The following is a 13426-nucleotide window of genomic DNA, read 5'->3' on the forward strand; positions in this document are numbered from 1 at the left end:
CTGATTCGTCGGACGAAGATGAATTGATAGGTGCGTTACAATTTAATAAGTAAAAGACAACCTTAATATTTAACCTATGTTTAATTTCCTCTTAGCTCAATTGGAATTCTTAGTCTTGGCTCTCGGAGCTGGTTATTTCTCTTTCCGCATTACTCCACGGGAATTATGTGCCCAACCTTAAAAAAAGGGAATAGAGTGGTTCTTCTTTGGGGTTTTGAATCATCTGAAAGAATAACTTACCTATCATTTCAGTGACCTTATTTGCTTGTAGCTGGCCGCCTTTGTGCCTTACCAATAATAAACCGCTAAACACACGTTTAGGTATCGTTGATCTAAATTTTAACAGCGAGTTAATTTGCGTGTATACTAATAACCAAAATAAACACGTCTTTTACTAATTAGCCTTCTATTACAATATCTACTCCATTCTCTGTCAAAAGGACAGCAGTGAATTGACATTTGTAAAATTTGCAAAACAAAAATATTTGATTAAAATTAAATTTCGAAATGGATTCGGAAGATTCAATTCAACATGGCGGAAGCAAGGAGGCAAAAAGTATATAAAGACAAAATTGAGCAATTTTCAGAATATGACGATACGTTTTATCGGCGTTACAGGTAAATATTTTTTTTCAGCATAAACTTCAAAAACATACTCACAATTATATATTAAAACAAGTATTATTTTACTAACTTTTTTATAAAATATTGCCACGAACAATCAGCAGACAACAACCACAACAAATCTCAACTCTGAAAAGTGCGGTCCGCCCCGGGTGGCAGACTAATACGGGGTGCCATCAGTAACAGAAAAATAACTTTTCACATTACAAAAAATAAAAACACAAATAAAACAAAACAATTTGTTTCCTAAATACCTACCTATAAAATTGATTCGGCAAATTAATCCAAAAGCTTTGTTTACGCAATGCGCCAACCATTCTTTAAATTTTTGTGGAGTTCACTCTTTGGGAAGCACTCCTTCAAGTACAACGTTTTTTGGGACAGTGGAAAGACTTTACATATTTTTCTCAGCATCTACGCCGCGTTGGGATATTCTCATAAAAAATGTAGGTGTGTCAGTCGAGCGACTTGTAGACACTAGATGGAGCGCTCGTCACGAGGCTGTTAAGCCATTGAAGCAAAATTTTGTTAAGATAGTTTCAACTCTTGAACTCCTTTGTGATCCTGAAAAGTAAAATTTAGAGACAAGAGGTGCTGCAACCATATTCTTATCTGCTGTATGCGACTTTACGTTTTTATGTTAACTTTCGTTCTGGTTTGATATTTTGGAAGAAGTTGATTCAGCACAGAAATACTCGCAAAAATCCGGGCTCACTCTAGAAAAAACTGTAATAAAACTTAAGGCACTAGCGAGTTTTCTTCGTGAACACCGTGATGAATCCGTGAAAAAGGCCGTAATATACGCAAGAGAACAATGCACCGAGCTAGAAATTTCAATTGAAATTCGGGGAAGAAGAAAAAAGAAGAAAATTATGCCAGGCGAAAAGGCTCAAGATGCTGGTGTGACGTTGGAAGAGGAAACACGAAGAGCCATGTTACAATGTCAGGATACATTTTATACTGAACTTGTGCATCGATTTTAGGCCATGGAAGATATTGCGTCAGTTTTCTCTGCTCTTCAACCGAAAATATTGCTGTATGGAACGGAAGAAGAACTGCGGGCTGTGGTTCCAATGCTTACCTCGACATTTACAGAACTTACAGACGACAGTATCACATTGGAAATCCAGCGAATTCGGCGTCACATCGTAGCTTCAAAGATAAATTTAAAAGATGCAGAAGTGGGATTTTTCAGACTATTTACCGACTCTAACATAACATTGTGGTAACCGTGGCATGATGGTTAGTGCGTTGGACTGTCATGCTAGTGGTCTTGGGTCGATCCCTGCCTATGCCATCTAAAGTCTTTTCACGGGTACTGCCTCTTGCGAGGAATTGACAAATTCTCCAAGAGTAACTATTGTCATGAAAAAAAGTGCCTTCTCAAAAATTAGCCGTTCGGAGTCGGCATATAAACTGTAGGTCCCCTCCATTCCTGACAACATTACTCGCACACAGGAATGGTTGGGAGTTGTAAGTCACTAGGCCTTGGTTCTCAACGGACTGTCGCGCCACCCAATTTTTTTTAACATTGGCGATGAGAATTTATTTAACAGTTTGCGTCTCAGTGGCATCGTGTGAACGAAGCTTTTCTAAGATCAACGATGAGCCAAAATAGGTTGACTAATTTGGCTATACTTTCAATCGAAACGGAGCACACAAAAATATAGATTTTAATGATAAAATCGAAACATTCAGTACAATAAAAGCTCGTAAGCACCTTTAAATAAAATCTTTGTTCGTGTTTTTTTCTTAAATTTTTCAAGGGGTGTAAGCTTGCTTTACCGCCCGGGTGTCACTGCCTCTTAGTCCGCCACTGGCACTTGCACTATTTAACTTGGAAATAACTATAAATGAAAACACTTCTTCACTCGCTGGAAGTTAAATAACGGCTGACTTATACAAGACTCTAGCTTTATTGATTTGTGAGATATTTTGGGCTTACCAAATTTTAATAAAATGCTTTTAGTACTCCATTTATTCATAATCATTAAAAAATAAAAATACATATTATCTCAAACTAAATTTCCAATAAGAAATAGTTTATGAGAATTATTCTCCCATGTACTTATTGAACATTTGACACCACTTTAAATAAGCAGAGTGGCGCAGTGGAAGCGTGCTGGGCCCATAACCCAGAGGTCCGTGGATCGAAACCATGTTCTGCTAAACAACTTTTTTTTTAATTCCGTAGTGTGGATGTAGAGTATTGGTTTCGTGGGAAGCAATTTTGTCAACGTACAATGCTAAAAAGAAGCAAATGAACATTTTGTATGAAAATAAAATACGTAATGTGTAAAATATATATTTCCATCATATGCAATGAAGCTTTTAGCTTTTTATTCAATTTCTGTTTTAATAAAACGTAAACTGTGGCGTATACGTACTTTTTCATGTTTGTTTTTACTATGGCAAGTAAAATTGTTTTGTCATCGTTTTTTTTCAACAATTGAACACATAAATATAAATAGGAGCGTCGCTGAATTCCCAGAGATACAAAATTGACATTTTATTTAGGATTTTTGTGTCCCACAAAACGAATTTCTTCCTCTTTCCAAGGTTATTTACAATTTATTTTGTTTAAGTGCTATTAAACAAATACACAAAAATAAATCTTTTAATATAGTAATTTTAAAATTTCTTTCCAAATACCTACATACATTAATTGTCAAAAATCAATTGTGGCAACACTCCAACGATAGTCACGCTCCTATTGGCGAATTCCAACATTTAACATCTTATCCTCGAACTGTACAAAAACTGAACTAGAATATTCTAGAACACAACAAAGTTTTAATTCAAAGTGTACAAAAACCAAAATGTAACAGCTAGCAGATACAAATCAAAATTTGATTATTTTCAATTGCATTCATTTTGAACTCTCTAGCAGAGAGAAAAAACTAATCGAGAGAGCCAAATTTCCTCGTCTCCGTCCCTTCAAAACCGCTTACTCCCATTTTTTATAGCTTGTTGAATTCGTATCGGTGTATACCAGCGTTACCACTTCTCAAAAAAAGTGGAAGTAGATTTTAGGAAAAAAGTGAAGTAGATTGAGAAAAATGGAAGTAGATTTCAAAAATTACCTTTTCCATATTATTCTACATACATATAGAAAATACTCAAGCGATTTTTAATTCCCTAGAAATTTTGAGACTACATATAAAAGTGATAAATAGAAAAAAGGAGTAAATTCAGTCTATTTTTATAAAAATTGAAGTAGGTAGAAACTCAGATCTTAAAAATGAAGTAGATTTTAATATTTTGATGATGGTGCGAAGTAGGAAGTAGATTTTTAATTTATTTGAAAAAAAGAAGTAGATCTACTTCAATTGAAGTAAAGTGGTAACGCTGGTGTATACATGTTTTCACCTCGGAGAGCAGAAAGAGAATGAGACATTTGATATTTCTTTCTCTCTGTGGTTTTCACAAATTAATTCTAGCAACAAAATTTTGATTTGTCAATAAATTACGGTAAACCTTATAACGGTAGATCGTGGTGAATTTGTTTTTCCCTTCTATTTCTCTGAGTTACAAATAGATGGCATTAACAACCAAAACAAGAAAAGATGTGTTCAGAAACAGTGGATCAAGGTTAAGGTTTTTTAGACTAGACTTTATTTATATACTCGTATATGAACGAGTATACATGATTTTTATAAATCGCACCAATAATAATAATAATTCAATGGAAGTTAATTATTTGCCAAATTATGTGAGAAATACAATTAAAATTACTCAAAACTACACTTTGTTGAAGACTTTTTGGTCATTTCCCACAAGTTGCATTTTTTGATTTAGGTCACTTTTATTCAAAGGGTGCGAAATGTATGCTATGTTTATTTCAATAGTAATCACTTAACTAATAACTTTACTTCTTTATTATCTAAAATATACTGCATTGAATTATTTTACATTGAATTATAAATGGTGGAAATTATAAAGTTCTACAGTTTACCGGGAATATTTATACAAAATATCTTCTGCAATTGTGATATCAATCGATATTTTATGGAACTTAGTGTTAGCGTAAAAGATAAGATATAAATAGTTAGAACTGGAAAAATTATAAAAATGCTGCATATGACTTAAATTTTGGTTGAAGAACAAATTTGTATATTCATTTCACAAAATCACTGACCTAGCGAGAATACAAATATTTTTACTTCTGTACAAAAGTACTTTTCGGCTTATGTAGTTAAACCTTTAAAAGCAACATACTAGCTTAGTGGAAAGCAGTAAGAATAGCTTATCACCTATTCACAAATCTTATGCGATGAAAATTGGCAACAGAAGTAACAAGTTGACGGTTTTTTTATTTAGTCTCTACTTAAATCACTTATTTTCAGCATTTTGGAAATGTCAGTAACGTAAAGAAAATAAACAACGAGTACACACCAATAAAATAGGAATTTAAAAAAGAAATGAGTATATAAAAATGTTTTCAATGTTCCTGCGTTGTTTTATTTTAATGATCCATGTTAACATTCTTTAACTCTCGTTTTCAATGTTCCAGCAACTCTCTCAGCCAAAATTAAGTCGTTGAACTCTGAAAACTGAAACAAATCTGATTTTATTTTTGCATTTTTCACTTTTACTTACTTAATGATTAAAACTGGCTTCAAACAACTAACTAAAATTTCTCTAAATGCGTAATTTAGAATTGTTTCTAAATCGTCATTGTTCTGGCACCTAACAAGAGTAATTAATTTCATTTCATATTCAAATTATATTACTCCTAAACGAACACAATGAGAGTACCAAAAAATTGTTCATCCACAATTTTGAATTTTCTTTGAACACCTCTGAACAGCTGACTGCATCCGCCATTTTTCAAAAGTGGACGCCATTTTTTTCAATGTGGGGAGTATGCACATCTTCTTGCATAAGTATTCGTTCCCCACATTTTTTTTTATATGGAGTTAATACACATGCAAGTTTATGTGCAAATCGCAGCTTGTAGGCAAAAAGAGAGCAAAAGTCGAAGTTGGTTCTCTCGTTTAGTTTTTTTCTCTCTGCTCTCTATTTTCTGATGTCCAACCGCACACAACACAGTCTCTTAAATTTGAAAACTAATATTTATTTTGTTTTAATTGTTTATTAAATAATTTGTATGTAGTATAAAATTAAGGCAACTATCATTAATAATGTGTAATTCCCCTTATGTTTAGGTTTCAGAGTTTCGTAGCTAGATGTCGCACGCTGAGCGCGAAACTCTGAAACCTGAGACATAGAAGCGAGACAAAAGGTTGTTTGGCTCGCTCTCATAAAAATTTGTATTCTAACGTCTATTCGATTCAACGGACGCGCCCAAGCCAGTCGAATTAGATTTGTAGTCTTTAAAATAAGAGTTATATTTTAATAAAGAAATTACATACCACAACGTCAGGTGTGGGGTAATACACCAAAAGAAAACTAAATTATTGTGTATATTACCTCTTTTTGCGGATTTAAAGCCAGCTATGACAAAACTCAACAAAGCACAATTGGTTGAAGCACTTCAGAGCGCTGGAGTAGATGTGCCAGACACGGCTTCTCTAGCTCAACTTCGGGCATTGTATGAAAGTACAGTTACAGTGGCACCCCAACAACCTTCTGGTGAGTTAACTGAGAAAACTCCACCTTCTGCTGAGCTAACCGAGGAAACTCCACCTTCTGCATCTCCGAATGGAGAGAATACTTCCGAAACACTGGCCGCTTCTGATAACAGGCACAGTAATACAGCTTCTGATGTCCAAGACTTGGAAGAAGAACAAGAGCTGGCCAGACTTGAGCGTCGGAAAAAAATCCTTGAGCTAAGGAAAGAATTGGACCAGATGGAAGCGCCCACAACATCTTCGGTTGCACCATGGCGTGCAGTGGACTTCTCAGACATCGAAAATGCTGTTCCTGCATTCAACGGTGACGATCCATACAGCATCACTAAATGGATAGTTGACTACGAAGATGTGACCGACTCGCTGGGATGCGATGACCGATGCAAGTACTTGTCTGCACGCCGTCTCATGCAGGGAACTGCGAAAATGCTGTTACGCACGGTCTACGTTGACAACTGGGATTCTTTGAAGCAAATACTTATCAAAGAATTCGACCATAAGATGAGCAGACAGCAGGTCTATCGTCAACTGAGTGAGAGAGTACGTCGTCAGGGCGAGCCACTTCTTCGATATGTCATATGTATGCAAGAACTTGGGTCACATGCTGAAATCGATGAGGCAGAGTTGATCGAATTCATTATCGATGGTTTGAGGGATTCACCAGCAAATGTCTCCATTCTTTTTGCCGCCAAAACTATAGTAGAGCTCAAAAACCTCTTGCCACGATACGAAAAAAGAAGAGTTCCGAGGACTATGGTTGCTAGGGCAACAACTTCTGGAGGAAATATGGTTCCCTCAACTTCAGCATCAAACAACGAGCAGTCCAAGAGATGTTTTAATTGCTCAAAGTATGGGCACATCGCAGCAAAATGTCCAAAGGAGCAACGACCAGCTGGATCCTGTTTCAAATGTGCTGACGAGGGGCACACTTACAAAAACTGCCCTTATATTGTGAAGACCAGAGTTGGAGCCGTGAACCGGGATGCCCTACATGATGACACCAAGGAGCTGACTCAGAGTTTGGATGCTGTTCAGATGGTGAGTGTCGCCTTTATGACAAATAAGAATAAGTGCACAAAATTTATCGATTGTTGTTCTCTTTTGGATACCGGTAGTCCGATTAGTTTCATACGAAAGTCTGTTCTGCCTGAAGAAATTAACGTTCAAGAATCATTAACGTATTCAAGATTTAAAGGATTAGGAAACATTAAACTCTTTACGTACGGTACGATTAATTGTTATATTAATATAAAAGATAATTTAAATCTTGTTTCCCTTATGGTTATTCCAGATGAAGTAACTCCTATACCTTTACTTATTGGTCGTGATCTCCTTGAAATCTTTAATATAAAACTTAACATGAACTGTAATAAAGTTAATATAACTTCTGAGCAGTGTCAAAATGAAATTTGTTCGAATAAAGTTTTTCTTTCTAACCAATTGTATATGTGCACTTATTCTGATGAAAAAACCGAACCTTCAGAGTGTAGTCATTATAAGAACAACATAAATGATGTTTTTGGGAGCAGCGTATTAGCCGGTGAATTAAAGATACAACCTAAAGAACTTAGTGATTGCTTCAAAGACAAGTTGAATACATTTGATCATGATCGGATTAAGCTTAAAGACGATCTTGATGTGAAGAGAGAATACAATAATGTTGAGGTAGATAGTGATTTATTTGGCTGCCATGCTTTTGAGATTATATGGGATAGAAAAGATTATATAGATATTGATTCAAATCTTAGTTTAGACATTTCAAAAACTATTAAAAATATAGTATCTCAAAATTATTTGAATTTTGATAAAACTATGGTTTCACCAAAGGATTTTGAGATGCACATTAGACTTACATCTGATATTCCTGTTTGTTTTGCTCCGCGAAGGCTATCAGTCTCAGAAAAAGGTACTGTGAGTGAAATAATAAAAGACCTATTGGAAAAACGAATTATTCAGCCAAGTAGTTCTCCGTATGCTGCACCAATAGTTTTAGTTAAGAAAAAATCTGGTGAAACCAGAATGTGTATAGACTATCGAGCATTGAACAAACGTACAGTAAGAGATCCTCATCCAATACCATTGATAGACGATTGCATTGAATACCTGGAGGGGAAGAAGGTTATGACCTTATTAGACCTTAAGAGTGGGTTTTACCAGGTAAAGGTAGCAGCAGATTCAACACAATTAACATCTTTCGTAACCCCGAACGGTCAATGGGAATTTCTTAAAATGCCTTTCGGCCTTAAGAATGCGCCCAGTGTTTTTCAGAGATTCATAATTCAAATTTTTCGTGAATTTATAGACAGAGGAGATATAGTTGTCTACCTAGATGATATATTAATTGCTAGTAAAACTATTACTGAACATTTTGAGATACTTACTAAAATTTTATGTTGTGTAGCGAAGAATGGGTTGGAGCTCAACTTGTCAAAATGTCGCTTTGCATATTCGAAACTTGATTACTTAGGGTTTAAAGTAACGGAACATGGCATCCAACCTAGTGATTCCCATATTCGAGCGATTGCTCAATATCCTGTGCCTAAAGACAGAAAGAAATTGCATTCATTTTTAGGACTTTGTTCATACTTTCGCAGGTTTGTCGAATCCTTTTCAAGAATAGCAAGACCTCTTTATAATTTATTAAAAGCTGAAACTCCTTTTAGATTTACTTCCGAATGCGAAGATGTTTTTCAGACTTTAAAGGAACGGTTAACATCTCCACCTGTATTGGCAATCTATAGTCCAAGGAAAGAAACAGAACTGCATTGCGATGCAAGTTCATTAGGGTATGGTGCAGTTCTACTCCAACGACAAGAAGATGATAAATTACATCCGGTAGCATTCTTCTCTAAAAGCACCACTGATCAAGAGGCCAAATACCATAGTTTTGAATTGGAAACTTTAGCCATAATTTCAGCTTTACGTCGGTTCCGTGTTTATTTGCAAGGTATTCCTTTTACAATCGTAACTGATTGCAGTTCTTTAACAATGACACTGAACAAAAAGAATGTTAATCATAGAATTGCTCGATGGGCCTTAGAGCTGGAGGATTATGATTATAAGGTCAAACATCGTAGTGGTGCCAATATGAATCATGTTGATGCCTTAAGCAGATGTAATGTTATATCCGTTATTGACTCTGAGGATGTTGATTTCCAACTCAGAGCAGCCCAAAATCGAGATGTAAAGATTTTGGAAATGAAAAACAAACTATATTTAAAAGATAATAATTCGTTTTTAGTTCAGGATGGTATTGTCTTCAAAAAAAATAAAAATGGTAAACTTCGATTCTATGTCCCATCTGAAATGGAAACTAATGTTATAAGAATGATCCATGAGAAAATTGGGCATTTAGGTGTAACAAAAAGCTCTGATCAAATTGGCCGTCACTATTGGTTTCCGAATGTTCAGGAAAAAGTTGAAAAATACATTAAAAATTGTATCCGTTGCATAATGCACTCAGCACCAGTTCGATCTAATATACGCAATTTGTTCAATATTCCTAAGGAGCCCATTCCATTCCATACAATACACTTGGATCATCTTGGTCCTCTCCCTTCAATAAAGTCAAAGAGAAAACATATATTAGTGGTAATAGATGCATTTACAAAGTTCACTAAATTATACCCAGTTGTATCTACAAGCTCAAAAGAAGTATGTGCAGCACTAAGAAAATATTTTGAGTATTACAGTAGGCCATCAAGAGTAATTACTGATAGGGGAACCTGCTTTACATCACTAGAGTTTAGTTCATTTGTTATAGACCAGAATATAGATCATGTTAAGGTGGCAGTTCATTCGCCACAGGCCAATGGTCAAGTAGAGCGAGTCAATAGGGTATTAACTGGCATGCTTGCTAAGCTTTCGGAACCAATCGAGCACTCAGATTGGGTTGTTACTTTAACACAAATAGAATTCGGACTAAATAACACTATACATCGCGCTATTCAAAATACACCAAGTCAATTGTTATTTGGTATTAACCAAAGGGGAGTAGTAATCGACAAATTAACAGAATTTCTTGATGATAAACAATTAAGTCAACTGGAAAGAAATCTTGAATTGTCAAGAGAAAAGGCTTCAGAAGCAATCACTAAGATTCAGGAATATAATATTAAATATTTTAATGAGCATAATAACCCGGCACGTATATACGATGAGGGTGATTATGTAGTAATAAAAAATGTAGATACAACAACCGGTGTAAATAAGAAATTGGTTCCAAAGTTCAGAGGCCCATACGTTGTTTACAAAATTCTACCTAATGATAGATACGTAATACGCGATATCGAAGGTTGTCAAATCACACAGCTGCCATATGATGGCATTGTCGAGTCTCGAAATATTCGACTTTGGAAGAATCGAGACTCTGAAGGTTCGGTTGATTAAGGGCGACACCTACCATCTCATGATTATAACTTAAGACTTGTTTGTTTAATTTAATCGTGGGCGATCAAATTGTCAGATTGGCCGAGTTGTAGTATAAAATTAAGGCAACTATCATTAATAATGTGTAATTCCCCTTATGTTTAGGTTTCAGAGTTTCGTAGCTAGATGTCGCACGCTGAGCGCGAAACTCTGAAACCTGAGACATAGAAGCGAGACAAAAGGTTGTTTGGCTCGCTCTCATAAAAATTTGTATTCTAACGTCTATTCGATTCAACGGACGCGCCCAAGCCAGTCGAATTAGATTTGTAGTCTTTAAAATAAGAGTTATATTTTAATAAAGAAATTACATACCACATGTATAAAATTTTATTTCTAATATTAGATTGTTGAATTAAACTCGGTGCTTCATTTCATTTAATTCACTTGCTTTTGTGGTGACATTCCGCTCATTTAGTTGGTGTCAATAAAAGACACCTCACAATTGCTGACATCACGCCCTCTATTGAAGAGATATTGTGGCCCTCTATTTGTAATTATTCGATGTTATTACTTTTAATATCTTTTGGCCTAAGAACTAAATTAAAAAAAGAAATGCTTATAATTAGTTTGTTTTTATTTTTTTTATCAAGAAGAACTTAAAGCAGAACTTAGTTTCTATGTCATTCATATTACTCTAAAAGCATCACAGAGGACATAAATGTCATTTGACAAGCGAGTTTCTAAGCAGAGTGGCGCAGTGGAAGCGTGCTGGGCCCATAACCCAGAGGTCCGTGGATCGAAACCATGTTCTGCTAAACGAGTTTTTTCTACCACTGAATTCTTTCTAATTTTAACCGAGTGAGATGTTTAGGATTTGGTACGTACAAATCTAGTTATCGACAATATTGCGAAATGTCAATATCGTTTTGCTGTAGATCTCGGTCTCCTACATCTACTTAATTTTGGCCTCAGTCTTGTTTTGTTACTGTCTTAAATTTAGTAACCTTGGCTATGAGCTAATTATTTAAGATTTCATATGAAACAAAATCGAAAACAATTTATCTGGTTAAATTTCCAATGAAAAAAAAAATTATTTTTACTAGGGAACTCTTCTTTTATGTGAAAATAAAAAAAAAAAAGTGTTTAGCAGAACATGGTTTCGATCCACGGACCTCTGGGTTATGGGCCCAGCACGCTTCCACTGCGCCACTCTGCTTGTTTAAAAGATTGTCAAATGTTCAATAAGTAACTAGGAGAAATTCTCATGAATTTCTTATTGGAATTCTAGTTTGAGGCATTATTGTTTTTTAAGCTTGGAATTTTTTTTTATTGATTTCGAATATGTGGTGCTAAAAGCATTTTGTTTATATTTTTAACTTCAAATAGGAAGTTGTTGTAATCGGTCTGAATTGAATTGTTTGACATTTCTCAACGTTTCAGAAAGATGCAGAAAGGACTCTTAAAAGAATTGAGTGGGTGGTTTTTTTTACCATATCGATTTTTACGTGGACATTCTCAAGGTTCTTTTGTATGGCTGGTTGCAGTTGTTTTTTATAATGAGTCCCTTCCTTTAAGCTTTGTTATGGCATCACAAGGAAAACTGAAGTGAGAGCTAAGAAATATTATTTGGTTTATTATTTTATTTTATTTCAATTGCGAAAACTTATACACATTAAGATAACATATCTTATAAGACAGTGATAAGTGTAGTATTAAACAAAAATATAGAACTATATAAACGGTGATTTTTTAAGAGCTTGAGAACTTTAAAAAAAAAAAAAAACGCATAAAATTTGCAAAATCTCATCGATTTTTTATTTAAAACGTTAGATTGGTTCATGACATTTACTTTTTGAAGATAATTTCATTTAAATGTTGACCGCGGCTGCGTCTTAGGTGGTCCATTCGGAAAGTCCAATTTTGGGTAACTTTTTCGAGCATTTCGGCCGGAATAGCCCGAATTTCTTCGGAAATGTTGTCTTCCAAAGCTGGAATAGTTGCTGGCTTATTTGTGTAGACTTTAGACTTGACGTAGCCCCACAAAAAATAGTCTTAAGGCGTCAAATCGCATGATCTTGGTGGCCAACTTACCGGTACATTCCTTGAGATGAATTGTTCTCCGAAGTTTTCCCTCAAAATGGCCATAGAATCGCGAGCTGTGTGGCATGTAGCGCCATCTTGTTGAAACCACATGTCAACCAAGTTCAGTTCTTCCATTTTTGGCAACAAAAAGTTTGTTAGCATTGAACGATATCGATCGCCATTCACCGTAACGTTGCGTCCAACAGCATCTTTGAAAAAATACGGTCCAATGATTAAACCAGCGTACAAACCACACCAAACAGTGCATTTTTCGGGATGCATGGGCAGTTCTTGAACGGCTTCTGGTTGCTCTTCACTCCAAATGCTGCAATTTTGCTTATTTACGTAGCCATTCAACCAGAAATGAGCCTCATCGCTGAACAAAATTTGTCGATAAAAAAGCGGATTTTCTGCCAACTTTTCTATGGCCCATTCACTGAAAATTCGACGTTGTGGCAGATCGTTCGGCTTCAGTTCTTGCACGAGCTGTATTTTATACGGTTTTACACCAAGATCTTTGCGTAAAATCTTCCATGTGGTCGAATAACACAAACCCAATTGCTGCGAACGGCGACGAATCGACATTTCACGGTCTTCAGCAACACTCTCAGAAACAGACGCAATATTCTCTTCTGTACGCAATGTACGCATTCGTGTGGTTGGTTTAATGTCCAATAAAGTAAACTGAGTGCGAAACTTGGTCACAATCGCATTAATTGTTTGCTCACTTGGTCGATTATGTAGACCATAAATCGGAC

General features: G+C 35.4%; 1 long non-coding RNA gene and 3 other non-coding genes across 4 annotated transcripts; 2 read left to right on the forward strand and 2 right to left on the reverse strand.

Moving 5' to 3' along the window:
- Positions 1 to 2721: 2721 nt before the first annotated feature.
- Positions 2722 to 2793, forward strand: Trnam-cau (transfer RNA methionine (anticodon CAU)). The gene has a single exon. It is a non-coding gene; the product is annotated as a tRNA-Met (tRNA).
- A 6640-nt stretch (positions 2794 to 9433) lies between these two features.
- Positions 9434 to 10953, reverse strand: LOC129940253 (uncharacterized). Its single transcript, XR_008780646.1, has 2 exons — positions 9846 to 10953; positions 9434 to 9774 (listed from the first exon to the last, which is right to left on the reverse strand). It is a non-coding gene; the product is annotated as an uncharacterized LOC129940253 (long non-coding RNA).
- A 376-nt stretch (positions 10954 to 11329) lies between these two features.
- On the forward strand, positions 11330 to 11401 carry Trnam-cau (transfer RNA methionine (anticodon CAU)). The gene has a single exon. It is a non-coding gene; the product is annotated as a tRNA-Met (tRNA).
- Positions 11402 to 11730: 329 nt separating this feature from the next.
- On the reverse strand, positions 11731 to 11802 carry Trnam-cau (transfer RNA methionine (anticodon CAU)). Its single transcript has one exon. It is a non-coding gene; the product is annotated as a tRNA-Met (tRNA).
- Between the last annotated feature and the right edge of the window lie 1624 nt (positions 11803 to 13426).

This window comes from Eupeodes corollae, chromosome 1, assembly GCF_945859685.1.
Source record: "Eupeodes corollae chromosome 1, idEupCoro1.1, whole genome shotgun sequence".
NCBI lineage: Eukaryota > Metazoa > Arthropoda > Insecta > Diptera > Syrphidae > Eupeodes > Eupeodes corollae.